The sequence below is a fragment of the Ursus americanus genome, chromosome 8, assembly GCF_024610735.1.
Source record: "Ursus americanus isolate L20-20 chromosome 8, mUrsAme1.1.p, whole genome shotgun sequence".
Taxonomy (NCBI): Eukaryota; Metazoa; Chordata; class Mammalia; order Carnivora; family Ursidae; genus Ursus; species Ursus americanus.
Window position 1 is genome coordinate 55,631,327 of NC_142134.1, and position 26,879 is coordinate 55,658,205.

General features: G+C 34.4%; 1 long non-coding RNA gene across 2 annotated transcripts in view; it reads left to right on the forward strand.

The window, feature by feature from the left end:
- LOC123804288 (uncharacterized) overlaps positions 1-26,879 on the forward strand; it is a 127,780-nt gene that overhangs the window by 84,139 nt on the left and 16,762 nt on the right. The window contains exon 5 of one of the 2 annotated variants that reach the window (XR_006783132.2): positions 12,572-15,215. The exons of the other annotated variant lie outside the window; for it this stretch is intronic. This is a non-coding gene — a long non-coding RNA (uncharacterized LOC123804288). Of the gene's footprint in view, positions 1-12,571; positions 15,216-26,879 lie in introns of those variants that run through there. 2 annotated transcript variants of the gene reach the window in all.

Below are 26,879 nucleotides of genomic sequence, written 5' to 3' on the forward strand. Positions count from 1 at the left end.
TCATAATTAGTCTTCCTTCCAGTTCTAATTTTTCATTATTCTAAGCTTTCATAATTCTATTTAAATTAAGGGAGAACTCTGAACTCAGAGAGATGATTTGCTGGCAGGAAATAGAACAAGGCACTGGTCAAGACAGCAACCCACCTGCATTTATGACTGCAAGAGTCAGTGTTTTGTGTTCTTGAAAAGGACCGGTTTATAATAGGATAAACAATGTTTATATTGCTTACATCCAGGGCATAATTATTATCTCTAACTGTAACTTCTAAATGGGTTAAATGCACTTGTTTCTTCAATGATAATGTACAGTAAGACTCCAGCACTTTTATATAATGAAGTAACACATCCATCAATATTTATCAACACCTAATTTGTGCCATTTCTCGTTGCACTAGTGAGGGACATGTTTGCAAATATCTGAAAGCAGCCTTAACACTGTGCAACTTTCAAAAACAAAGTGGGGGCTCTCAAGTGAGAAGGCTAATAGAAAATTGCCTCTCTAGTTACAGGCCCTGCACAGTGTAAAATAAAGCAGTGACTCTTTCCTGTGTCCTACTCACATTCCCAAGACCTGGATATGAGTGCTCGGCTCTGGGAGGTATGGAAGTTCGTACATCCGTCTCACATACGTCTAACATAATTTTTCCTTTGTCTGGTAGTGCTGCCAACCATGGAGCCTATTAGTGCCAATCATTATGGCAAACGTAAAAACTAGAGCTCTGTCCAGTTAAAGCTGGCCACAGACCACCACCTTATTTCACCAATGCACAAAAGTTTTTAGTTTTCAAGGGTTAAAATGTTTTTACTAATGTCTGAAGAAATAGGAATCATATTTTGGGATCAAACTGAAAGATGAAAGTTAAATGAATGTGCTCATTAGCATTTGAAGCAGGACCATAATTCTGCAGAACTAGATTTGTAATTTTATTGTTTTCAATATTGTTGATAGGTTTTAAAAATATGTATCTTAGGATTTCTAATGCTATCATATATCATATAAATAAGTTAGTAATATCATTCTCAGTTTAGAGATGAGAGGGTTTTCCAGTTGTATTCTAAGGGTGTAATCACAGGCTTTAGTTCATCAAAGTAGTGTAAGTTGAACAAATGAATATTTTCCAAGCAAAAGGAAATTATAAATTAGAGTAAACGGGTGCACTTGGCATGCAAATCTGCCATCTGGGGTGGTCCCGTTATACTAACGTGAAAAGGGAGAAAGCATGCCAGTGAAATCCATAAGATGAAAAACCACTTATTATCTGGAAAGTTTGGGCAAAAAAATGTGTGTTACCTAATAGAGGTGAAGGAGCCTTGTTACCAACACTTGACAATATTCTTTCACTTACTTTATGGAATTTCACTAAATTGACCTCAGAAAAATTGTTAAAGATACAACACAATTTAAAATAATAAAACAATACAGAAGTATAGGAGTTTAGAAGTTTCACCTTAAATCTTTCCCCCACATGCTAGCATGCATGGGAGAAATTTTAAAAGTGGAATGATATATTTGAACTTTTATTAAATAGATTTTCTGTTATAGACACTATTTTACATCATTAGAAATATTTAGTAAAGTAGTATAACCAATAAAGCTGGTAGGCAATTTTTTTTTAAAGAATATTTCTACATTGAGGAAATCTTGAAAACTCAAACACTACAGAGAAAAATATTTAATTACATAATCTGTTGGCATTAGTCCTTGCAAAAATTTTGCTATGAAGTCATTATTTTTCCATACATATGGATCTCAGTGACACTAAGACTTATGAAACGAAATTGAAAACCCTGAATCCCAAGAACATAAATAAAATTATGTGTTTATGGGAATGATTAAAATATTTAAAAAGCAGTGAAGACAGATAATTATACCAATAGGGAAAAATACTACAATATACTAAAAAGTAATATGCAAGCATATTATAATACAAATTAAGAAACACTTTTAAAACTTTATATAAAACATGTGTTAATATTTTTATGTAATTCCAGTATAAGTTCCTGAGACTGTATCACAGCCAATATTTTAAAACTTTTAAAAACAATTCTTGCTGAATTAATAGTGATACTTAATTCTTTTTTCCTTTGATTTTGATTTAATTATTTTGAATTTCTTAGGTTTTGAATGAAATTACCTATATTGTTCATGTCACGAATTATCTATTTTGAATATTTATTTTAATAAATCTCTTAGTTTTATATATAGTTTATGAAAACATATAAACTTAATAAAAATAGAATTCTATCTAATCCATCCATGTATTTTATCTATATGTGTATATGAGTATATGTAAATATATCTATACACACTTACATGTATCCTCAAATTTTTTGGTCCATTTGTACTTAACTACTATATTTTGTTGTGATTGTCACTAAGATTATTTGCCATTATGATTTTAACTGTTTATTGCTGGAATGTAAGAAAACTATACTTCTATTTTTTAAATTAATAAATATATACATTATAGTAGCTTCAGTGTTCTTTAGTTGATTTTCTTGGATTTTCCAAGTATCTTATTTTTTCTTATGCTTGCTTTATCAGTATTTTTCCAGTTGTTTTAGCTAGTTTATTTATTTTAACCAATCAATGAAAATAAATACAAAGCAATTAATTTTTGAGATTTGTTATCTCATTCATGTTCATTATTTCTAGATAATTTGTGTGGTTTTTTTAAACGTACTCATATTGTTTTTTTAAAAAAAACATAGTAAACGATTTTAAAATTTGTTTTAAAAGATGCATACTATTCTGTTAGATATACCGTATTATATATCATATCTATTATATTTTTTTCATACTTAATTTCACTTTCCTTTTCTTCAAAGTCTTCAAAAGTATCTCAGCTTTGTTTTCTTTATTACTCTTCAATTCTGCTTTTTATATATTTTATTTTAGATTTATTAATAAAGTTTTATTTTTCTCCAATTTCTTTTTTTATATGTTGTTATCTTTTCTCCAATAATTCTCAGTCTCTTCTTATTTATATATTGCTTTAAATTTATAAAAGCTATATTTTTATACATGATTGTTTTATTATGGATTTAAAAAGCTTTTTGAAAATTTCTTCAGGAATTTCTATATAAAACATTTTGTTAGGAGTCTTTATCTTTTGCAGTAAAATGATTAATAGATCTGTTTTTTCATGAAATTATAATATCCTCAGAGTTCTGAAGAAGGTATAGGTAGGTAAATGTTGTAAAGAGGGAAAGAGGCTTATGAGAATTTCCTGGTTAAAAAAAAAAGTTCCCTCTCCCAACACCAAAGAGAGTGTCTTCCATGACTACTTATATTTGCATAACTTGTATATAATCAAACTGCCCAAGTGCCTCTTGTCAATGACATCTACCCACAACCACAATATTTTTATTGTAATTTTTACCTCTCTGACTTTTCCAGCCACACTTTACCTGTTATACTGTTATTTTTTTTCATAGCCTTTATTAAGTTTCAACAATATGTAATTTGCTTTGTTTATTGTTTAGAGTTCCTGCTTACCTCCCCCTAGAATGTAGGCTCCATGAGGACAGAGAAACTTAGACCTGTGCCAGGAACATAGCAGATAATCAATAAACATTTTAATTCATGATTAAAACTCTGAAACCCACCCCAGACTCACTGAAAGAAAATTTCTGGGTATGAATTCTGGTATTCTACATTTTACATAGGTTCTTCTTAGGGATTCTGATGCACAATAAAAGTTGAAAATTATTGTCTGCTTAAATTAGAGATATGGATGAACTTCAAGTATGTGCATTTTGAAAAGCTAACCGGCTCACTCTGATATACTCCCTGCCTTACCTCAACTGGCCTGGTGGATACTCAGCTCGTAGGGTCCTTTTGTACGAAGGCAGGATCTATACCTAGTGTCATGCTCTTTTTTTGACACGCGAAGTACGTTGCTTCCTGCTAAAACCATCATTAGGGGCACTTGGAATGACTAGATCTACTCCTGCTTCTGCCCTTGCCTGGATCATTTATCTTGGTCTGCAAATATGGTGATATCCACCAGCTTTGGGACCCCACAAGCTTTGCTGTTCTGCCGTTTCCTGGAGTCTCTGGACGAGTTATTTATGGTACTGTATAATAGGAAATTGTTCTCTTTGGAGGCACTAAGTGTCTTTCTATCTACTTGCTTTGAAGTAAATCGGACTGCCTTTTTTACATGAGGCAAATTATCGACAGCACTTTTTTTTTATATAGACTTTGTTCATCTTATTAGCAGAATCTTCCAAGTAATTATATTTTAGCTTTAAATGCTTAAAATGTTCAGCTTTCTTTTTTGCCTTCATTGGAACTTGAGTGAGAAGTTGGGGAAGAATGCATGATAGGGATGGCTATCAGATGCCATGTGAAACCAGGCATTTCCTTTGATACAGCTAATCTATTTCCATGTTGTACAGGAGCAAGAATTCCTCTCTTCAAAGGTGTTTCTAGCTGGACTAAGAATCAAATTGACATGAGACATTAACAGGGAAAAATCAAATTTAATAGTGTACCTATGGAGAATCCACATAGACACGGAAATTCTAAGAGAGTCCGGCAAAATGTGGGGTATGTGTCATTCTGAACTAAAGAGGGGGGTTAGAGGCCTGAGACTTCAGAGGGAAGGAAAGCAATTCACAGGATGATGAAAAAGAGTAAATATTTGGTAAACAAATGTTTGCCCTGTGGTATGTATGGGTTACTCAGATAAAATATATCTCTGGTTATAATCTTAACTCTGCAAACACCCTCCATTTAGATTCTTCTTTGTAGTTAAGGGAGGGGCAAAAGTTTCTCTGGAGCCTGCAGGATCTCAGCTGCCTTCAGCTCAAATAATCCCCTTGCCGAAATGGCCCATCTTGGGCACCCTGCCCTCAGCTCCTACAGTGGCTCACAAGGGACCGAACTATCGATTTTTATTTTGATACATTTTGGGGCAACTGGGTGGCTCAGTCAGTTAAACATCTGCCTTCAGCTCAGGTCATGATCCCAGGGTCCTGGGGTTGAGTCCCACATTGGGCTCCCTGCTCAGCACAGAGTCTCCTTCTCTTTCTCCCTCTGCCTGCTGCTCCCTCTGCTTGTGTTCTCTCTCTCTGTCAAATAAATAAAATCTTTAAAACCAATGATACATTTCAAAATACTTCAGGATCAATGTAAAATACCACTAGTGTTGATAAGATATATTTAACTTGAGATAGATGAGAAAAACTAATTAAAAAGACCAAAAAGTCATGTTCAGTGCCAATAGGATCAGTATCAGAGTAGATCTCTGAGGACTGCTTTATGTAAGTCAGTATATGTAAATTCTTGAGACTGTTAATTGACACAGGAATAGTGAAGAACAAAGAGATGTACAGGAATTTTGGTGAATATTATATTTCACAATGTTTCTGATGTTTTGATTCAGTTATATAATTATAGAAGTCTATGTACTTAATACATGAAGAGCTTAAGTATTCATTTAATCATTAAAATTTAAATCAAGTCAGTATAACTAAAAGATCTTCAACTGTGAGCCAGATACTGTGCCATGGACTGTGCACACTGTGTTAAATGAAACTTCAAATAGAAATCTGATAATGTAAGAGGCACATGCAAGAAACTCATGCATAGCAATGTATTAAGTATAGTAAGATGCATATTAGCTCTTTAGGGGGGTCATCAATTCTGATACAATGCAATAAGTAAAGATTCAAAGAGGGGATATTTAGGTCCAAGGAGCATAAGAGAAATAAGCAAAATACCCAAGCACACAATGCTATTTAGTATCAGAGTTGGAACTAGACATCAAGACTCAATGGGATGTTCTTACTACACAAAACAGAGCCCTTCATCATTGCTCATCATCTTCAGAATTATTTCTTTTCCTTCTATTTTAAAGTTAAAATCCATTATATTTGAAAGATTATATTAAAATACAGGGAATAATAAATATTTATTGATTCCTTATTACATATTAAAAATATAGTAAGATAAACCTATGACAGACAATGTTTAAAATATTTAAAACTGGTATCTATTCTAGACCAATTCTTCACAGAAATACTGATCCATGGATATGCATTACTATAACAGCTTTTGAAAAAGTCATTATATAAATTTGTTATAAAGTTTAATCTCCTAAAATTATGTCAAGGACAAAAATTGCAATACTAAAATTAAACGTTTAGTGATATTGTTATCTGGTTTTTAATAGTATCTATCATACATGTGACTTGCAGTTCATGGTTGAAAAAAGTAGTTCACTGAATTTTTTCTGGAGATATATATACATATTTTTTTCCCTAAGATTTATTTATTGGGTGCTTGGGTGGCTCAGTCAGTTAAGCATCTGCCTTCTGCTCAGGTCATGATCCCAGGGTCCTGGGATTGAGTCCTGCATCCGGCTCCCTGCTCAGCGGGGAGTCTTCTTCTCCCTCTGCCTCTCCCTCTGGCTTGTGCTCTCTCTCTCTTTCTCTGAAATAAATAAATAAAATCTTAACAAAAAAGTTGTATTTATTTATTTGAAAGAAAGAGCACATGATGCAGGAATGCAGGGAGACAAAGGGAGAGAATCTTCAAGCAGACTCCTTGCTGATATGAATATTTTCTACTTTTATATTTTATACATAGGCTTAAGTGAGAGAAATGTGTAACAATTAGATGGGAAAAGGTGTTCATTGCATCCTTGCAAATGGTATAAATATATTAAAAATATAATACTCAAAATAAATGTGTTGTTAAATAAACTATACTATGTCCATATAACTAAATATTGTTAATTCATTTTCTAACTGTATGCCATGAGCTTCCCGGATTTAGGATTACAAGATTCAGGTTTGGCCACAGAGACTTTTTTTTAAAATGTTATGTTAGAATTTAATATAAAATTGTATCTGAAAAAATGAGTTCCAGCTATAAAGAATACAAAAATGTGCCATACACACATATCTGCATAAAAATCTCAAAATGGGGGGCGCCTGGGTGGCGCAGTCCTTAAGCATCTGCCTTGGGCTCAGGGCGTGATCCCGGCGTTATGGGATCTAGCCCCACGTCAGGCTCCTCCACTATGAGCCGGCTTCTTCTTTTCCCACTCCCCCTGCTTGTGTTCCCTCTCTCGCTGGCTGTCTCTATCTCTGTCAAATAAATAAATAAAATCTTAAAAAAAAAAATCTCAAAATGTGTATGTCTATATAAAAACAGTAATTATTTCTGAGTGTTCTTACAATGCTTGATCTCAAAAATCATATTTCCAGAATTTTTCTAGAAAACAAAACTAAAAGAACAAAATATTAGCTGTTAAACTATTAAGTAAAATCTTCAAAAGTGATACAGACATGAGTTTTGTTGAACATTTTGCGTAATTTTTCCTACCAAGTTTTATCATAGTATCATTTAAATTATATTTGAGTTTTACAGACATAAACATATATTTATATTTTTGCAAACTCTCCAATCCCCCCAGCTTCATTTACTCTAGATATTCAAATCATTTACCTTTGAAGTACCAATCATATCATCATGGTTGTAGATACTACCACTTCATTGTAATTGGCTTTGCAATTCTCCAACATCATTTCCACTAGATTCATGAAATTCTGTATATTTTATAAAAACTGTTTTACTTTCTGTTTGCAGAAGTATTGTTCTGTATTTGCATTTCTGCTTTCGAATGTTTCTAAAATCCAACAATCAGCCAAATTAGGCCAGAAAGACACAGCCTATGTAATGCCATAAATGTGGGACTCAGATCATAGGTACCTGAAAAAATACTCTTACTATTTCAAACACATGATGTGTTTTGAAATTGCTACTTTGTTTAATATTACAGCATAATTATTGTTGTCAATTGTAAAGTTAGTATGGTTGTCTTCAGGGGAAGAATTTAGACCAAAATTATGTAAATACAAATAGACAAATACTTCAAAATTAAGCTGTAGATTCCAGTAAATATGGAGAGCAGAAACTAGTTTCTTATTCCATTTTCCTTTATCATCACCTATTTTTTTTCTTTTTTTTTTTTTAAGATTTTTTTTATTTATTTATTCGACAGAGATAGAGACAGCCAGCGAGAGAGGGAACACAAGCAGGGGGAGTGGGAGAGGAAGAAACAGGCTCCCAGCAGAGGAGCCTGATGTGGGGCTCGATCCCATAACGCTGGGATCACGCCCTGAGCCGAAGGCAGACGCTTAACCGCTGTGCCACCCAGGCGCCCCTTTTTTTTTTTTTTTACAAATAAGAAAGAGTTGAATGGGGTTGGGGGGGTCGTTCTACTCTTGGTAAGAGTCATTGATTATAAGCTACCAATTAGAATCCTACAGCAAGATGGTATTTTATTTAAGTTCCACCTTAATAAATAAGTAAATGGTGTCCCCAACACAATAATACTGACTCTGAGTAGTTGACTGAGGATTTACTACCAATCTCTAAAGAGATAACCTGGGTGAGTAAATTAACACTGTAAACAATTTTTACTTTCTTTTTCTAAACTAAAGGTTTAATTAACCTCTGCCCTTTCTGTTCGCTGATGAATGGCTTGCCTAACCCTGAAGAGCTAGCATCTTCACTAAGCAGCATCATCGTTTCTTCAAAGTTTCACTGGCTTCTATTACTCTTAGAGGTTAAATTATTCAGAATGATTGAAATACATTCTCAAAATAACTGAAAAGGTTTGACCTGATTATACAATAATCATCTTACCAGAATTCAACAAATGTCAATATACTATAATGAACTCTTTCCAAAATTCTTTTCTTTACATTTTTAGTGTGATTCAGCATATGGAAAGTTGTAGATGTAATGGAATTCTGAGTTTCATGGACATGGGCATAGTTCATTCTCTAGTATAGGTTATGATTTCATTCTATTACCATAGAATTTGCTATATAACAAAATATTTCACAAACTGAATATCCATGCTAACAAAAATCTTGACAAGATTTTAATGTTTATTATAATGAGATTTTGTCAATAATTATGACTGCTAATTTCAGCTGCTTGAATTCACCAGTTAAATAACCTTCCAATCTTGCTTTATTTTTCTGAAGGCAATGAATTTGTCCTTCATCTGTGAACAGTGAACCTGAAATCTCTGCTGTCATTTGGTCATAGCAATACAAGTGTAAAAGAAATTAGTTTCCATCTTGATAAGAATTATTTTTCTTCTCTGGTTAAAAAAAAAAGAAAAGTAAATTTGTTGCTTCCTTTTGTCTCAAAACAGAACAGTTTTTCAGCTTCCAAAGAGATTATCAATATACCTAGTCACAATATAAGGCTTACTGTTACATACTTAACTTCCTTTTATACAATGACCCAGAAAAATGGTTATTCTTGATCAACAGAGGAGTCAGATACAGATGCCACTTTCAAAGAAATCATTTCTGAAGTCATGTAAGCGAAAAGGGAGAGTGGGGATGGCTTAGTAATGGGGGGGGGATGGGGTAGGGGTATGCCTCTGATTTCTGAAAAAGCCAAGCGTGAATGTATTTTCGGTCTGTGCAAACACAGAATCCTTTATCAACTCAGAGAATTTAGTGTCAATGATTTCTGTAAAGCTCCTAAATAAATGAATAAATAAGATTTAAGTATCAGAGCCTAAGTCATAAATTTAACCTAAGAGATCCTAAGGAAGCCAAGTCAATATGTATGTGGAAGATGGGGTGGGGGTGGGTGGGAAGAGGTGGTAAGACTCATGTGAAGGACAATGGAGAACAGTGTATATACAACCAATATTTTATTAAACTTAGTATTTTAAGGCATATGGTTATGAACTCTGTGAGATCCAGAAATATCCATTGATACTTCTTAATATTCCTAATGTAAAATATCTACTTTTTAAAACACTTTGTTTTCTCATGTATGTTTACCAGAACCCTGTTGTATGGATATAGCTTAAGTGTCGTACCTAAAAGTCCATCAAATCCTACTTTCTTGCCAATTATTTTCCCTGATTTATTTCAGGGAAAGGATGAAGGTAATGTCTCTGTTATTTTTCTATCTCAATATTAGATTTTATTTTTGAGTCTTCCAAGAAAATACAAGTTCACATGTTTTTAGAAATTTTTCATTATACTGATTGTTTTAATATTCAAATTCATGCTGCATCTCTGTGAGTTATAAAAATTTGTTTTAATGTGTTTATTATACATGACCAGGGGAATACAGGTTATGTACTATTTGAGCTATGTATACCTGTGATAACAGAACTGTGATAACAGTTCTAAGTAAGTTATATACCCATGTACAGCTCTGTATTTCCCACATAAATAATACTGGAATGTGAGAAGGGACCTTCACTACTTCTGGGCATAACAGGTAAAACATGTGTGTTCCCTGGCTGGATGATGTCACAGGATGACAGAAGCAGCAGATCTAATCTTCAAAGGCCCTGGACTCAGATGCTGTGTTTAGGGCTATTTTCAGAGAGCTGAGAAAGGAGCTAGAAACAACATTCTGTTCTGTTGATGGAAATATCTTTATTTCTACATGTTTGTCGGCATTTCATCAGGAAAACAAAAATGAAAGGGACTTAAGTAAAAGAAACTTAATACAACAATTAAAATCGAGACTCAAAAATACTGAACTACCAGAGGCCCTGACTTGCAAAATCATCTGCTGTTGGGAGTCCAGCTGCCCAAGGAGGGACTAGGATTCTGCTCTTTGCAATCTTTCTGTTAACGTTAAAAACAAAGCCGTCAGTTATTTTACCAGCAAAAATTGATTTATTCAGCAATAGCAGAAAATTGAAGTCTGCAATGTGCAAGCTATGGCAAAACCATAGCTAAATTCAACAAACAAAGGAGAGGAACATTATTTTATGGAGAAGAAAAAGGATATTGGGAGGGGTGTTTTGAATGAAAGTCCATTGGAGAGAAGCAAGAGTTCAGGGTGATTATGGTTTTTCATTGAGCGAGTTACAGGTGTAGTTGATTTTTTACAGAAGATTCAATGTATATCTTTTCCTGTTGGGCCTATAATTGATCATTTTTTTCCTGTTCATGATTCTTCTGTTAGGGTCTGTAATTGATGATTCGTCCTGTATCTGGCATTGAGTGGTAGGCTCCCCCTTCTAGACTCCACTCTAGTGAAGTTTCTCTTTATTAATTTTCACATTTCCGATCTTACTTTTTTCAAAGTTCCTGGTGATTGATAAACCTTTAAACCATTAGATATTAAACCTTTAGACCTTTATCTCTGCTCATTCTTCCATCCATTCAAAGTATGCTCTTTAACGTTTTGCCCATAGGGAGATTTCCTGTCTTTCTGAGCAACTCCTGATTGGGGCAATAATGCAGCAGCAGTAAATTAATACTTCTTCTTCTGTTATCTTTGGATCTAGAAAGAAGAGTCCCTGTGAATTAATAAGTATAGACAGAGGGAGAGGCCACAGTATAAAGACAATATGCCATGAGCAGAGACCACCTCCTCAAGAAAGAACTTGTGTTTCCCAAACCCTCACAAACCTGACACAGATTCCACTTCCCCCTACCGATAAATGCTTACTTAGCACCTCTAAATATTTGGTTTGGTGGGATAGATATTACTCACTTCAGGTTTCATAGTCATTTGGTGTTCCATTGGTAGAGATTTAATTTTTATCAGCTACCAGTATCAAGAGCTGTTCCCTTAAAAAAAAAAAAAGAAAGTCTACTTTGGGCATGACTGTGGCCACATAGAACTTAGTGGTAGACTAGTTCTACCGGTAGACTACCAACCTATTAAATTTTTAAGAATGCCCATTGCTGAAAGGTACCATTAGCTTACACTTCTACATCGTATATTAGCTGATAATGACTTTGCCTTTAACTTTACAGTAATGATAGAGATTTCCCTTTGAAAATAACATTAATAAAAATGTACATAGATTTAAAAACTAGAGATTGTAGTAATTCTTTCAAATAGTTCTCTTAAATATAACAAAAACATAACAAACACAACAAAAAAATTTTTTTTTCCAATTCATCCTCCACCTCAGCCACTTGAACCACTCTAAAGAGGAAACCTTACACATTCTAGATGGCAACCAAGAAGAAGATGTCCAAGTCCATTTTGTGGTTGTAAAATTTACTCCACACCTGCTCACCTGACTTGGGTTCTGCCCAACTGACGGGTTAAAGTGAACAGCTTGGATATTAAGTCCATAAGCCCTATGGAATCCCAGGGAGGTAGGTCACCCCTGAAGCACCTAAAATTCTTAGCAATGATATGCAGATTTATCAATTTAAGTAAAACTGTTTTGAGATTTATATTTGATTGCAGGCTACAAAACTGGGGCTTTTCTAAACAAATCTTGTATTTATCTCTAAACAAATCTTATAAATGTAAGTGAAGCTCAGAGTCTCTCTTGACTTGGCATCTTTAAAGCTCTCTTCTCTCTTTATAGGAGCACATTTCCTCTTCATCTCTATTCCAGCAACAGTCAGTAGGTCTCTCAGGGTTAATAACAAAGAGTAGTAAGAATACCATTTAATCCATGAGAGACATGGTACCTATTTCAGGAAACATTCCAGTGGGTTTCTAATATGATTATACCAATCATTCTATTTTTGGTGGGAAAATTTTCCCATAGTCTCCACTGTTAATCCTTTGTTCAAAATTTTTTTCCAGACTCAGCTGCTGAAGGTAATGAACATCAGCTGGGAGTTGAATTAAATGATTGTTTCTAAAGGAAAGTCTACTTATTGAGGCTCCTGTAAAAGCTAGAGGCATTCAGATTTTCTGGCAAAAGATGAAGAGTTGGACAGAATATGTATCCTACTTAACCAAACCAAGATCCTACCTCTTTACCTTGGTGAAGCATATACCACAGTGTGATTCAAAATACCCTGAACCTTTCAACAAGAATGAGTTGAGCTTGGAGATGCATTTGACCAGGTGAATTTTTTTCTTCAATTCACATGTTCTCCTTCAGACATAGCACATGCTGATATCTTCTTCAGCTTCACATTACTTTTCTTTATTTTTTACTCTAAGTAAATCCACAGCCAACTCTGACATTCAGATTTCATGAAATTTTGATGATGGCCAATAGGTGCATAAAAGATAAATTTTAAGAACCTGTCAAAATAAGACCAGTCATCTAAAGAATCCTCAGATATTCTGGCAGAATAAATATAAATGTTAAGACTTATTATCTGTATCTCTTCGGAGAACTGAATAAAATTTTATAGAAAGAATATATAGCAGGAAGATCAAAATCCTTCATAAGACATTATTTGTGACTAACGTGCTTACTCTACTGTGATACTTTTGGCATGAAGCCATAGAGGAAAAGCCAAAATCTTGTACATTATATTAAGATGATTTTTTTATACATGACAAAGTTCATTTGGTCAGAATTTTTAAATTTAATGTGTATCACCCTATTCCAAAACATATTTAAGAACCATAATGTTTATTTCAGAGGTAGAGTCTTTTGGTTAATTGATTTAAAAAATTATATTTAAAAAAAGTGATGATAATGAGGGTATTAAATAAAGACGTGTATTTTGTAATATTGGGAGACAAGAGTTAAGCAAAAGAAAAATAAAGACATGGGTCTGAAAATAAGAGTTGGGTCAGTTTGAACCTCATCAATAAGGGGACATTTCAGGAATTTGACTGAGGTCTCAAAATTAGCCCAGAATTTCAGAATGCCTCAAATGAGCAATGTACTAATAAATGAAAGTTGGGATCATGTAACAGATATTTTACATATTTTCCACTTGGGTGTTTGGCATAAGACAATTAAGTGAGAGTGAATGCCATATTTAGTATTTATTTATGTGTGGGGTGTCTGGGTGGCTCAGTCAGTTAAGCATCTGCCTTTAGTTCCGGTCATTATCCCAGTGTCCCTGGATAAGGTCCCGCCTCCAGCTCACAGCTCAGCAGGGAGCCTGCTTCTCCTCTGCCTGCGCTCTCCCTGCTTGTGCTCTCTCTCTCTGTCGAATAAATAAATAAAATCTTTAAAAAATACATTTACTTATGTGGCGTGCTTTACCTAATTAGTGAACTATGCTGGTATACTGGGGAATCTTGCACATTTCTGTGACAGGTGTGCAGTGCTTATAGTCATAAAATGCACAAGATAGTTACAGTTTTCGCATTTAAAATAAGAAAGTAAGCTAGCATGCATCACTTCCACATGGCATATGCCCCAAGAAACGCTTGCACGCCATCACTCAGCATGAGTTAATCACTGATGAGCTGTGGCTTACTAAAATGTCTAGCCATTCTTTTAACTAAAACTTAATGTTTTCCTCAGAGATTCTCTGAATGCTATTCCCAGACTTGATGTTATATACCAGTTTCCTTGGTCATGAAGGAAGGGAGATTACCATGCTTGATATTTTGAGGATGGCTCATACAGGGTAAAGAATGACCTCTAATACCTTTATAACCACTTATGCAGAAGGGTGTGAGACAGCTATAAATTTGCTACCATTGAGGTTACCCAAGAAAGGCATCGATTCTGATGCATTTATTCAAATGCTCTGGGAATAGGAAGGACAATCAAAAGCCATATAATCTAGTTCTAGACCCCATTCAGCCTCTCAAACACTACCTATTTATTGAGGCATGGACACCTTTCCTTACCACATATGATGTATTTAACTATGTATACAGTCATTATATGTTGAAATATTACTATGTGCCAGATATTGTGTTATATCATGAAGATATCATCAAGAAGAGAAATTGTCCCCAAACATGGAGTGGTTTGAATTTCAGTGTATGTGAAACTTCTTTTTTTTTTTTAATTGAATATAATTGACACACAATGTTACATTCATTTCAGGTGTATAACATAGTGATTCGACAACTCCATGCATTATGCTATGCTCACAGGTGTAGCTGCCATCTGTCACCATACAACAGTATTACAGTACCATTGACTGTATTCCCTGTGCTGTATTTTTTATCCCTGTGACTTATTCATCCCACGCCTGGAAGCATGTACCTCCCACTCCCCTTCACCCATTCTGTCCATCCCTCCCACACCACTCCCCTCTTGCAATCATCAGTTTATTTTCTGTAGTCATGGGTCTATTTCTTTGTTTGTTCATTTGTTTTCCTCTTTAGATTCCATATGGTAAATGATTGAAAAGCAAAAATGAAAACTGTACAAGATTAACTAATATCTCAGAATTTTGCATGGTTTGTACTTAGCAGGGAATAATCCAACATCTACATTTCCATGTGTACCCCTGAATGAGAAGTGTATATTGTTTCCAAATGCCTGTGCTTTCACTATGGGGAAATAAATGTGCATGTGTATGTGTATATTTCTGATTCATTCAGCAGAGCAATTATACTGGTTCACATATTTTCCTTCCCTATTTTGTTTTTTCTTACTTTCAGCATTCATAGTTTGGGAGAAAATCATTTATTACTCAAAGGATGAAAAGAAGAGTAAAAATAAATAAATAAATACAACCCAGTGATAAACTTTGGTCTCAGATAAAACCAGAACCAACATGTCAGATATTACTGAAATTGTATACCGTCCCTTCTCTTTTCTTCTCTTTGCTTGTAGGTCTTAGTTTTACTCACTGAAGCCTGCCAACCTCAATGTGTCAAAAAAACAAAAGCTACTGATAACACTTTTCTTTTAAGTTTTACTATTCCAAGTTGGAGAAAGGCTACCTAAAAAAAAAGAATACGCTTTATTCCAGAGCCTTAGACAACATATGTAGGCGAAGTACTCAAATATAAATAAATTTAAGTGGTGAATTTTACATTCTCCCCTTGTTTATTAACTAAGCAAAGTAGTCAGATGTGTATTGGAGAAATGTGGAGTGGTTTGTTGTTTGTTGGATTGTTTCTAGTCATACTTAACACTTTCGAAGATTTGGTATCTTGTAGAGTTTGCAACATGGTGTGAAATTGCATGCGAAATACAAAGCAAGTTTACAGACATGGTGCAGATATGCATGTGAATTTACACTAATCCTTAGAACAATCTGCTGTGTAGGCTTAATTATTTTCATATTACATATAAAGAAACAGGTTCAAATATTTTAGGTAGCTTTTCCAAGTTCATACAATGGATACAGTAAGGCTTATGCATCCTTTTCTGTTTTGTTATATCTTCCTCAGTATTGCCCAAAGAAACCTAGATCTTAAAATATTGCAGAGTTGGTGCTGCCTATAAGGTCAGGCAAATAAGACTCATGCCAAATTTTGTATTCCATAATTGTAAGTTTTCTTGAAATGTTTTTACACGTTAGTCTAATTTATGATGATATCCTAAGTGCAGTTCTTTTTGTATTTATTTCAACGAATTCAAAATCCACTTAAACATTTGATTTGAGAGCATATCATGCTGTTTCAGAGGTCCCTACAATACGTATTAGCTTGCTTACCTAATGAATTAATCCACCCTGAAATAGCCTTAATTCCCAACCATATATTATTTTACTACATTAGAAGAGATTAGCCAAGCTTTTATTATAGTTGCTTACATTATTAACATGTAACTGATTAGCTATAAAAATTTCAAAAGATTATGTTGACAAAAAATATTTTGAAAAAGAATTATCAAGAGAGCACATGACAAGACCATAAGTAGAAAATTTTACTATGGGGAGAAAAATCATCTTAAAGTGAATAACTTATAATTTCAGCAAGAATTTTAAAAAAAGATAACCGAAAAGATAAAATAAATATAAGATCATGATAAAAAGAATAGTAGTGTGATTTCATTAATAAAACTTGCTAAAAGAAATAAATTCATTATTTTTCTTATTGAGAATGGAATTTTTTTTTTTTTTTAGTAAACGATCAGTTAACAAAGATATTTATATTTGCTTCCTAAGCATGAAATACGTGACCCATTTTAGGAAGAAAGAACAATTTTTTTGTATTAAGATAAGCAAGATATTTGTGACAAATTAATTACTTTGATAAGAAATAATACTGATATATAACATTTATTGTTCATTGCCACATACATATATGTGATACATATAAAAATAAGACAGTATCCTAGTTCTAGATAATATCAATATTATATACATGCGTGTGTATGTGGAAATTGTCACCTTACTAAATAGTTTGCTATATAATCAGAAAAAGCTGAAGGCAATCTGCTGGAGAATTTTCTGTTGCTCCAATAAAACTGATATTTTTGTGCTACACAAACCTTTGGCTGATTGGATGAGGCCCACCTATGTTATGGACAGCACTTAGTTTTCTCAAAGTCCACTGATTTAAATGTTGAGAAAGCTTTGGGGATAATTTAGTTGACCCTAATTTCTTTGGAGACTAAAAGCTGCTGCCAAGGTAATTTGAGACATTGTTTTCTCCTTTTCTTAAAAGAGGTAACATTGTTCAACATTGTTGAACCCTGTGCAGTGCCAGACATTTTGCTGGGGGCTCCAATAAACAAAACAATTTACACTCATTACATTGAGCTAAGAATTGCATTTGTTGGAACCAGTCTTTCTAAAATAGCTGTTTCATTGTTTAAATATTTAAACATCTTACTGTAGAGTTTGATTGTATCCTGAATATCACCTGTTTATTTTATTCTTTCTTTAGTATATATTTTAATTTAAAAAAAAGTTAATCTATCAGAGAAAACCCTCGTGGAAACATCCAGAATAATGTTTGACCAAATATCTAGAACTCTGTGGGCCAGTCAAGTTGATAAAAACTAACCATCACAAGTATACCCCTTGTCAATATGATACCCATATGCTCTTTCTTAAATGATTCTAATCTCCAAACAAAAACAATAACAGGGACATTCTGATATGATACAATCCTGTAAAGAACTGAAAACACATTAACACTTCCCTGTAAGAGGAGGCAAAGTCCCTGAATGATGTTTACTTTTCTTGATATCCCACAACTTAAATACTATGATATAAAGTCAATATATTTTATGTTACATAATAAAGGGATAAGATCTCTTTCTTTCTCTGTTTCTCATACACACACACACACACACACACACATGCACACAGAATGCACACACACATATATGAGGATACTTACAACAGGAGGAAATAACTCATGACAATTAATAATCCTTGTTTCTGTAACAAACCTGTTAACAGAAACATAATTGTAGCTGGTAATCATAACTCTCTTTTTCCAATACCGTTCCATATTCCCTACCCTTTAAGAAAGTACCTCAGCTGCTCATGGTTCTTTATCTAGGGGGAGGGATGACCCAAACCTTCATTCCTGAAGGGTCTGGGCCATTAATAGTCCAGCCTGAATTGGGCTGTTGCAGTTTTCCATTGACTTCAATCACAGAGAGTGGTAATGCTAAAAGGTACCTTAGATCTCCTGTGTTCTAGACATGCTCTTCTTTAGCTTCATTGTGGGGTATTAGCCTGATCTCCATGGTAGTCAGGAACAGTTCTACCTGCCAGCACAGCTCCCTTCTTTGTTGATTCAGAGGCACAAGAACCCTTACATAGCTGGGTGGCAGTCTGAACTTTCAGTTCAATGGAATTGTTGGGTCTCCTGGTGGAAGTGCTCTTCCTTTTGGAACTCAGACCTTTAGATCCACAGAGTGTAAGGTTGCAAGGTCAGGAAGCAAAAGTTTTAGCAGTGGGTCACTAAGGATAATTGTGGATGGTGCTACTCTTATTTCCAGTCCTTGATTCCTGAACTTGTGGATCTGGGCCATGAGAGAAACAGCACAACACATCAGACAGTGACTTAGAACCTCCTGGAGAAACTTGCCACAGCCCTGCAAGGTATTACCACCTATTTGTTATTGTAAGTGAGTCTTCAAAAGGCCCTTTGTGATACAAGAAATTATGTTTGACTTCTCTTCCCACACAGCTCCTAAAACCCTCCTAAAAAGTCTGAAGTGAAAAGTGTCTTTTTGTATGCTAATGAGATGACTGTTGGCTGGGACAGCAGGGTAAATTTAGGATGACTAGTTGCTAGAAGAACCAACCCTGTGGAAAGAGGGGTGGAATTTTCAGCCCCATTCCCTGATCTTTGGGGATAGCACAGAGCTGGAAATGGAGTTGACCACTGATGGCCCCTGATTTAATCATTCAGACTTACATAATAAAGCCTCCATAAAAAACCTTAACTGAAGAGGTTGGAAAACCTTCTGGGCTGGTGAGCCATCAAGGTACTGGGATGGTGATATACCCAGAGAGGCATGGAAGGTCCGTGACCCTTCTCACATACTTTATCCTATGCAAGTCTTCCTTTTGGATATTCCTGAGTTGTATTTTTATAATAGTAAATGGGTAATTCATCAGGATCCCATAAGAAACACAAATATGTAATGCCTAATATACATGGACTAATTACAATTTCACATCATAACTAGAATATAATTCCCTTCTATAAGCAATTGATAGAACAACTAGATAAAAAAATAGTCATAAGAGATATGAGCCAACTCTCAGCTATCCTGAATATATTGATAGTTAATATACTACATTACTACTGACTATAATATGCACATTCTCTTTTTGAGGCTTTATATTTTTACTAATTTAGACCATATATTGAGCCATAAAGCAAATTTTGATAAATTTATATGGGATTAAAATGTGCAGAGTATGTTTTTTGACCACAATAGACTGAAAAGAGAAGTCAATAAAAACAAAAAATCTAGAAACCACCTAAATATTTGACAACTTAACTATGTGCTTCTAAACAATTCACAGGAAAGGAATAAATCATAAAGAAAATTGGAAAATAGGTGGAACTGAAAAGAAATAAAAATTCAACATATTAAAATTTGGGGATAGAAATATACTTAAATGAAAATTTAACAGTTTAAATATTAGAAAGAGAGAGGTAAGGAATAGAGACAGAGACTGCAGATAAGTCCTTCAAGAAGTTTCTCAATGAAGAGAACAAAGAGCTTATACATTTAGCGGAATATTTAATAGAGAGAGCTCAGTTGAAAATTGTGACTCCAAAACTGGTATTTGAAGATGACATGAGACAAATAAATATTATTTAGAATTTAATGTTAATAATTATTAACACTGCTTTTCTATTTAGCATGTACTAAATATTCTACGAGATCATCTCATTTGATTCTCACAAAAATAGTGAGTAGGTCCTATTTAATTTTTGTGGGGAAAGTGAAGACATAAAAATATTAAATTATTTGTCCAATATGAAACTTAGTAAGTGGTAGAGCTCATTTTGAAATTCAGAGAGCAAAACTCCAGAATCTAAGTTCTCTTTGACATCCCTGTGCCTCACACTAGTTACAAGGATCTTATGATGCATCTTACTTTGAAGATTAAGTTATACTAATTTTGCTTTATGAATCATGTGGAATCATAGAGTCTGGAAAAGAAATTGGCTCTGATTCATAATCTTTTCTAACCTCCACAAATTAAGGAAACACATTGATAAAATTTATAATTGATGGCTACCCTGCCACTTATATATTTTTTTTTCATTTTCAATTATCAGAAAACATAACAGCTCATCTAGTTTATGGCAATGAAAGTAAAGAATTCTTGTTAGTATCGGTCTAAAATTTGTCTCTCTGTAGCTTCCTTCCATTAGTCCTAGTTACGCTTCCTATATGCATAAAGACATACTCTTTGACTTTGCTCTATTAATCCTTTAACATTTGAAGACTTCCTCTCCCAATCCAAAACGTTTCTCTCAGAAATATATGCATACTATTTTCCCTCTTCTGTTTTGACTATTTTAAAACTAAATTTTATTTAACCAATCTTTTTTTAGTGTCTTCTCTGAGATAATGATTCTGATAAATGCTGGGAAGACAGACTACTTTATACAAACCAGTCCAGTCACTTTAATGATCTCGATTCAGTGCATCTGTGGGTCTTTAAATGAAGACTCAAGCTTCCCTGCACCAATAGTTCTACACTTCATGAGAAAAATCTCTCTTGGAAGTGAATGAAAAGCACAAAGTAGGCGATTTTGACAGTGTCAGGGAAAAAAAAGACCTGTCTCCAGAATTCTAAGTGTTTTGTTTTTTGTTTTTGTTTTTCTATTTCTAACTTTCACAACGGGACTTTATGCTGCACCTACAATAAATTTTGACATACAAAGGTAATGTGAGCAGGAAGTTATTTGAAATTGCACAGGAAAATGCACATGAATAACAAGTGCACTGTGAACAAATGCTATGCAATTACTGGCAGGTGAATATGCAATGTGCTGTACCTTCCCTATATAATTACTCTGCATGACCAGCCAGGCTTTTTTTAAAAACACCTTGTAATTTTAACACATGTGGCTTTGGGGGCATTGGTTTTTATCGACATTGTTTCCTGAGTTGATTTGGGAGAAAAGTAAAAATAAACATTCCAATGATACAGAAGCAAATATTAATATGCTTACTAAAAAGGGATTGCATTACAATTTTAATTCTAAGATGGGATAGAAAGGGTCTGTCTCTGAAAAATGTGATTAATGTCAATTTTAACATTACGCTAACTGGTATTGATAACTTTGCTGATTTATAAATGATTAGTAATAGATTAATTTCATAGATTAAAAAAGTGAAGGGCATAACCAAAATTTTATAGTACGAACACCCTGGTCATTAATCACTCCTCAAAAAAATCAAGATGCAATTTATCAATCACAAAATAAAAGAAAAACATTATCTCTCAGTTATAGTTCAATCTGAATCTTTTACCACATCATTCATGATGATAATCCCATAGGCAGAAGTGAAAAATCAAACTCATGGGCAGCTTTTCTATTATAGAAAATAACTTTTTGAAAGGAAAATAACTAAATAATCTGAACAGCACTAACTTCATTTTCACCTAAAAGGCTGAGCCAAATTGAATATGTGGTATTGATTACTTATTCAATGCCTAAAACTCATTAGTCTGCACATAAGTAAGTAGATGGCATGACTTTATGCCATCTCCGACTAATAAAAATAAGTTATATTTGCTTAAAATCCTAAGACATATTCATCTGGTAAATTACAAGAGAGGCAAACTTGTGTCATGAATGACTTTAAAAGCTGCCTGTGTAAATTACTCATAAAACTTACTAAATGCTCTTTGGATGAATTAATCTACTTTGAATGAGGTTAATGTCTCATCCTTATTGAACCCATATAGATAGGAATATCCTTGTTTTCTGAAATTGATGCATTATTATTCTGTCTAGTCCTTTTTGCAGATGAGATAAGCGGATGGTACAAGTAGCTACCACAACTTTTGAGGTGGGCTTACCCATAGCAATTTCATTTGGTAGGTATAAATGGCTTTAAATATGATAAATATGACCTAATTTTGAATTCTTGCAATTTGACCTGCCTCTTTAATTATGTTCAAAATATTTTTAGGATCTAAAAAGAGTCATATTAAGGAAGAAGATTATTTGTGGATCTCTAATTCTTTGGCATTTTAGTTTTGTCACCAATAGAAGACTAGATTCCCCTGGACTAAAAAAAGTAAATTCACAAAGCTGAAAGTTAAGGATTTGATTCCGAAAGTGCATATGGGTTCCCATAACAATTATATATGAAAAGGGTGACACCCACACATACAGTGCACACACACGCACAGTGTACACACACATTGGTGTTATATATGTTGAAAACAAATTGAGAAAGAAAAAATGTAAGTTAGATGTGGAACAAAACATTTCATCCTGATAAAAGCTGAATTGGGTGCGTGAAATATATGTGTGGCCACAATAATCTAATAATGAAATACACACATTCATTCACAGGCAGCACTTGAGGACTGTAATTCTCCTGCTGCAACCACAAGTCCCATCTATGTGCCTTATTGATGGAACTGTTGTTTAATAGTCTTCGGAAGTATGATATTATAAGCAGCTGTGTAGGTAAATTATGGGTTTTAATTCCTTATGACATCCACTGAGATGTTTGAGTATTGGAGTGTTAACACATATTCTCAAGTAAATAGAATGTTTTGACTTTGATATTTCAAAGGTTATTTCATAATCTGAAAGGATTATTACTATTAAAGTTTGGAGCATTTATAGAACACTGCCTTAGTATTATTGGAATATAGCCCTGATATGATTTTACCTCATTGTAAAACTTGTAAATTGCTATTTTTGACAATGTAGTATGGGAAATGGAATAATAGTTAGTAAATTGCTATCCTGGAGTATTACAAGATCTTGGGGTGGAAATATTGATATCACATTCAAAGCCACTTCATGACCGTCCGTAGTCCATGTGAAAGTGCACACCCGCAGCTTAGAAGTGCAGAGGGTACTGTTTCTGCAGCTGCTTCATGAAGGCGGGAGCAGTAACTGGGCATCCTGATATACTCTCGTTCTTCCCGCAGGGATAAGACATACCTCTAGCAAACAGAGGCCTGTTGGTTAAGTCCAATGTTAAGATGGTGTGGGGTAGGGGAGGGGAGCTAAAGAATGTCGGGACAAACCTCTCTTTCTCTGGCCAAATATTTCCATGTGCAGGTACTCCTGAAAGAATAATATTCCCAACCTTCCTTCTTACCTCCTTGTGATGATTTTGGCCAAAAATAAAACAACAACTGCAAAAGAAAACAAAACAACCACCTTCCTTTGTGTGGCTGAGCGAATTTGGGGCTTTAGTTTTGGAACCCACAGGCCTAAAGGACATATGTAGTCTGAAGTGTTCTCCAGGAATACTGAAAGCCGAATAAAGTTCTAAAGAAATGGATACACATTTCATACACATTATTTTTTATACAAATGTTTATACATTATTTTATAACTATATCTGTAAAGCACCTATATTATGAAGATCAGTAAATCATTAGAAAGCTCATCAAGTTTATTCTCTGATCTAATTTGGCAGAATTGAAGAGCTTCATGTTCAACATTCAATAAGTCAAAAAATATTCTTCGAGGATTTACTGGTTGTAGTATCTGAACACAGCAACAAAGTGGTGAGGAATGAAAGTCAAAGCACTGTTTTTAATAAAGTATTCTTAAAAATATTATTTCATAAATTTAAGGTGGTAGTAGTTGTTATTAAGATAAATAAAGCTAAAAATTCAGTTTGAAAGTGAAGAGAGCATGGGTTATATTTTGGATAGTTGTGCCATAATAGGCTATTCACAAGTTGGCATGTGAGCTGAGGATAAAGGACGTAAAGTGATCATGTGTTTTATGGGGAACTAAAGCTTCTAGATACAGGAAACTGGATGTGTGAAGACCATGAGATGAGAGTAGACCTGGAGAGTTCGAGGAATAGGAATGAGGCCATTGCTTTTGGAATGAAATGAATAAGGTTGAGAGTGGTGGCGGGTAAAGAAGGCAGGGTACTACAGTGTTCATCATGTGAGGCTTTTAAATTCACATTAATGGGTCCAGATTTTATTTTGAGTGAAATGGAAAGCTGTCATGAGGTTTGGGGGAGAAGAGTGATAAGATATGAGTTATTTTAAAAGAATCATTCCAGCAGTTGTGTAGCCACCAGTCCTCAGGATGACAAGGATGCATGTACTAAAACTAGTTAAAAAGTTATTTATATAGTTCAGGGAAATAATATGGGAGGTTTGGACAAGGGTAGGGGCTTGAAGATAGTGAGGAGTAATCATATTCTGGATGCATTTCAGAAGTAGCATTTTAAAGCACATTCGTTATTGGATTAGATGTGATGTATAAAATAGATGTATTAAATTTAACTCTAAAGTTTTGACCAAAGATTGGAAGATTGGAAGAAGGTCTTTAAAGAAGGAGAGATATTCATGAGATCAGTTTTGGACATGTTAAGTTTGAGTTGTCTATTTAATGTCAATTCAATTCATCGTTATTGAGTAGATGATGGGATGTAAAATTTGTACTGTCAGGGGAGAAACCACACTGAGAGATATAAATTTGAGTGTATTTATCATACAAGTACAGCTGAAGATGAAATTATGTAGCATGGTAACCAGCCTCTAATGATCCTTTCTTCATGCTGTTCATACCCTCATATAGGCTTCCACATTGTATCTCAATTAGCCTGTGTAGCATACCATATAAACGGTTTTTATGCCATTTCCAATATTAACTCATAAAAAGCAATATGCCCTCTGCCTCAGTCACTTTCTCTGTCTTGGATCATTTTCTCTGGGGAGAATCAGTGACCATGTCCTAAGGACACCCTCTATGGAGTCCCACGTGATAAAGAATTGAAGGCTTTTACCAAAAGTCACTTGAGTGAGCCATTTGTAAGTGGATTTTCCTATCCCCATCACACTTTCAGAAGATTAAAGACCTGGCAAATATCTTTACTGTAATCTCATGAGAGACCTGAGCCAGAATCACCAGATAAGCCACACTTGCATTTCTGACTCAGAGAAATAATAAAGAAATACATCTCTTGTTTCATGGCACTAAATATTGAGGTTAATTTTTTAAAATAATGCCATTATTTACTTAATTAATTAATTTCTATTGGAGTATATTAAAGGCAGTTCTCAATGTGGCAATAGACAACAATACAGAGTACCTGGAATTGGAGTGCTGGCATGACAGAAACCTAAATTGTAGGAGAGATTTTGAAACCAGGCAGTGGAAGGGGCTAAGAGGAATTTGAGAAGTACATTAGAAAATGAGCAAATTGCCTTGAACAGACTGTTGTTAAAAATCTGAACTTTGAGGTAGTTGCCAGTGAGTAATTAAAGGGAAGAGAGGAGCGTTTATTTTGAAACTGAAGGAGGAGGGATCCTTATTATGTAGTGGCAAAAGTTCAGCAACATATTCATCAATAGTTATACAGAATATGCACCTTAAGAACTGACTGATTTTGCTAAGAACATTTCCAGCCAGGATGTTGATGTTGAAGATGTCATCTGATGTCTTGTCATTGCTTGTAATAAAACATAAGACGAAAAAGTTACACAAAAGAAAGGAACATGAACATACAAGAATCAGGAGTTGATGATTTAAAAAATGCTTGCTCTCTACAGATGTCAAATTATGGTAAAATTAAGAAATGGTTTCTAAGCAAATATCAAATTTAGGGCACCGCCAGTAAAACAAAGGCAAAACTGAATGTGTGATTTTAAAATCATTTGTTAAGTTCTCAGAAACTGTGAGGAATAAATGGATATTTTGTGTTGCTAAATGTTGAAGGTATCTAAGAATACAGTTTAGGCACTCACACACACACACACACACACACACACACACACACACAACAAAGTTCCTCTAAAATATTCTGTCCCTACTACTTGGTGCTTAAGAACTCTCTCTCTCAAAAAAAAAATTAATTAATAATAATAATATAAGAAATTTGTCAAATATTGGCAGTTTCCTATCATTCAGTTCATTAAAGCCCTATATCATGTTACCTCCCTATTTGATTCTCCCTGTTGAATAAGAGAGCTTCTAAGAACCTTAAGAGGATCAGGATGGTAACATAGGAGGCCCCTGACTTTCCCTTCTCCTCAAAACATACTAAATATATAGCTACATACAGATCAATCCTTTCTGAGAGAAATTCAGAAAGTAGTTGAGTGATTTCTACCTGGAGGGTAACTCTGAAAATACCAACACAGAAATGGGTAGGAAAGAATGAGATACAATCTTGCTAAAATCCCACTCTTGGCAAAGAGCTTTGAAATTGGGAAGGAACACCCAACTCCCAGCTTCTTCTTGATTGGACCACACATATAGTACCCTAACTTTTAGGGCTATCACCTGAGGGATTGGTCCCCAAGTCACCTAGGTCTGATTGCCACTGAAGCTTTTCATTCATGAGTCCCACATGAATATAGCAAACAACAAAAGTTTTTAAATAAGCACAAGAGCATTCCCCATGGCTGAACATTCAGACTCAGTTTCTCCCCAGAAGAGGTTTAACTGCACACTTCTCCAGCTGCTGCCTAGGGCCCTGCATCAAATCAGCCTGAACTGAGGGGCTGAATAGAATTCTCCCAGGAACCCTAAAGAGCCAGTGGGCAGCACTTCCTTACGTTTCCCTCTGCTCACTCCAAAAATAAAACCAAGTATTCAGCTACTGGGATATCCATACTGAGAC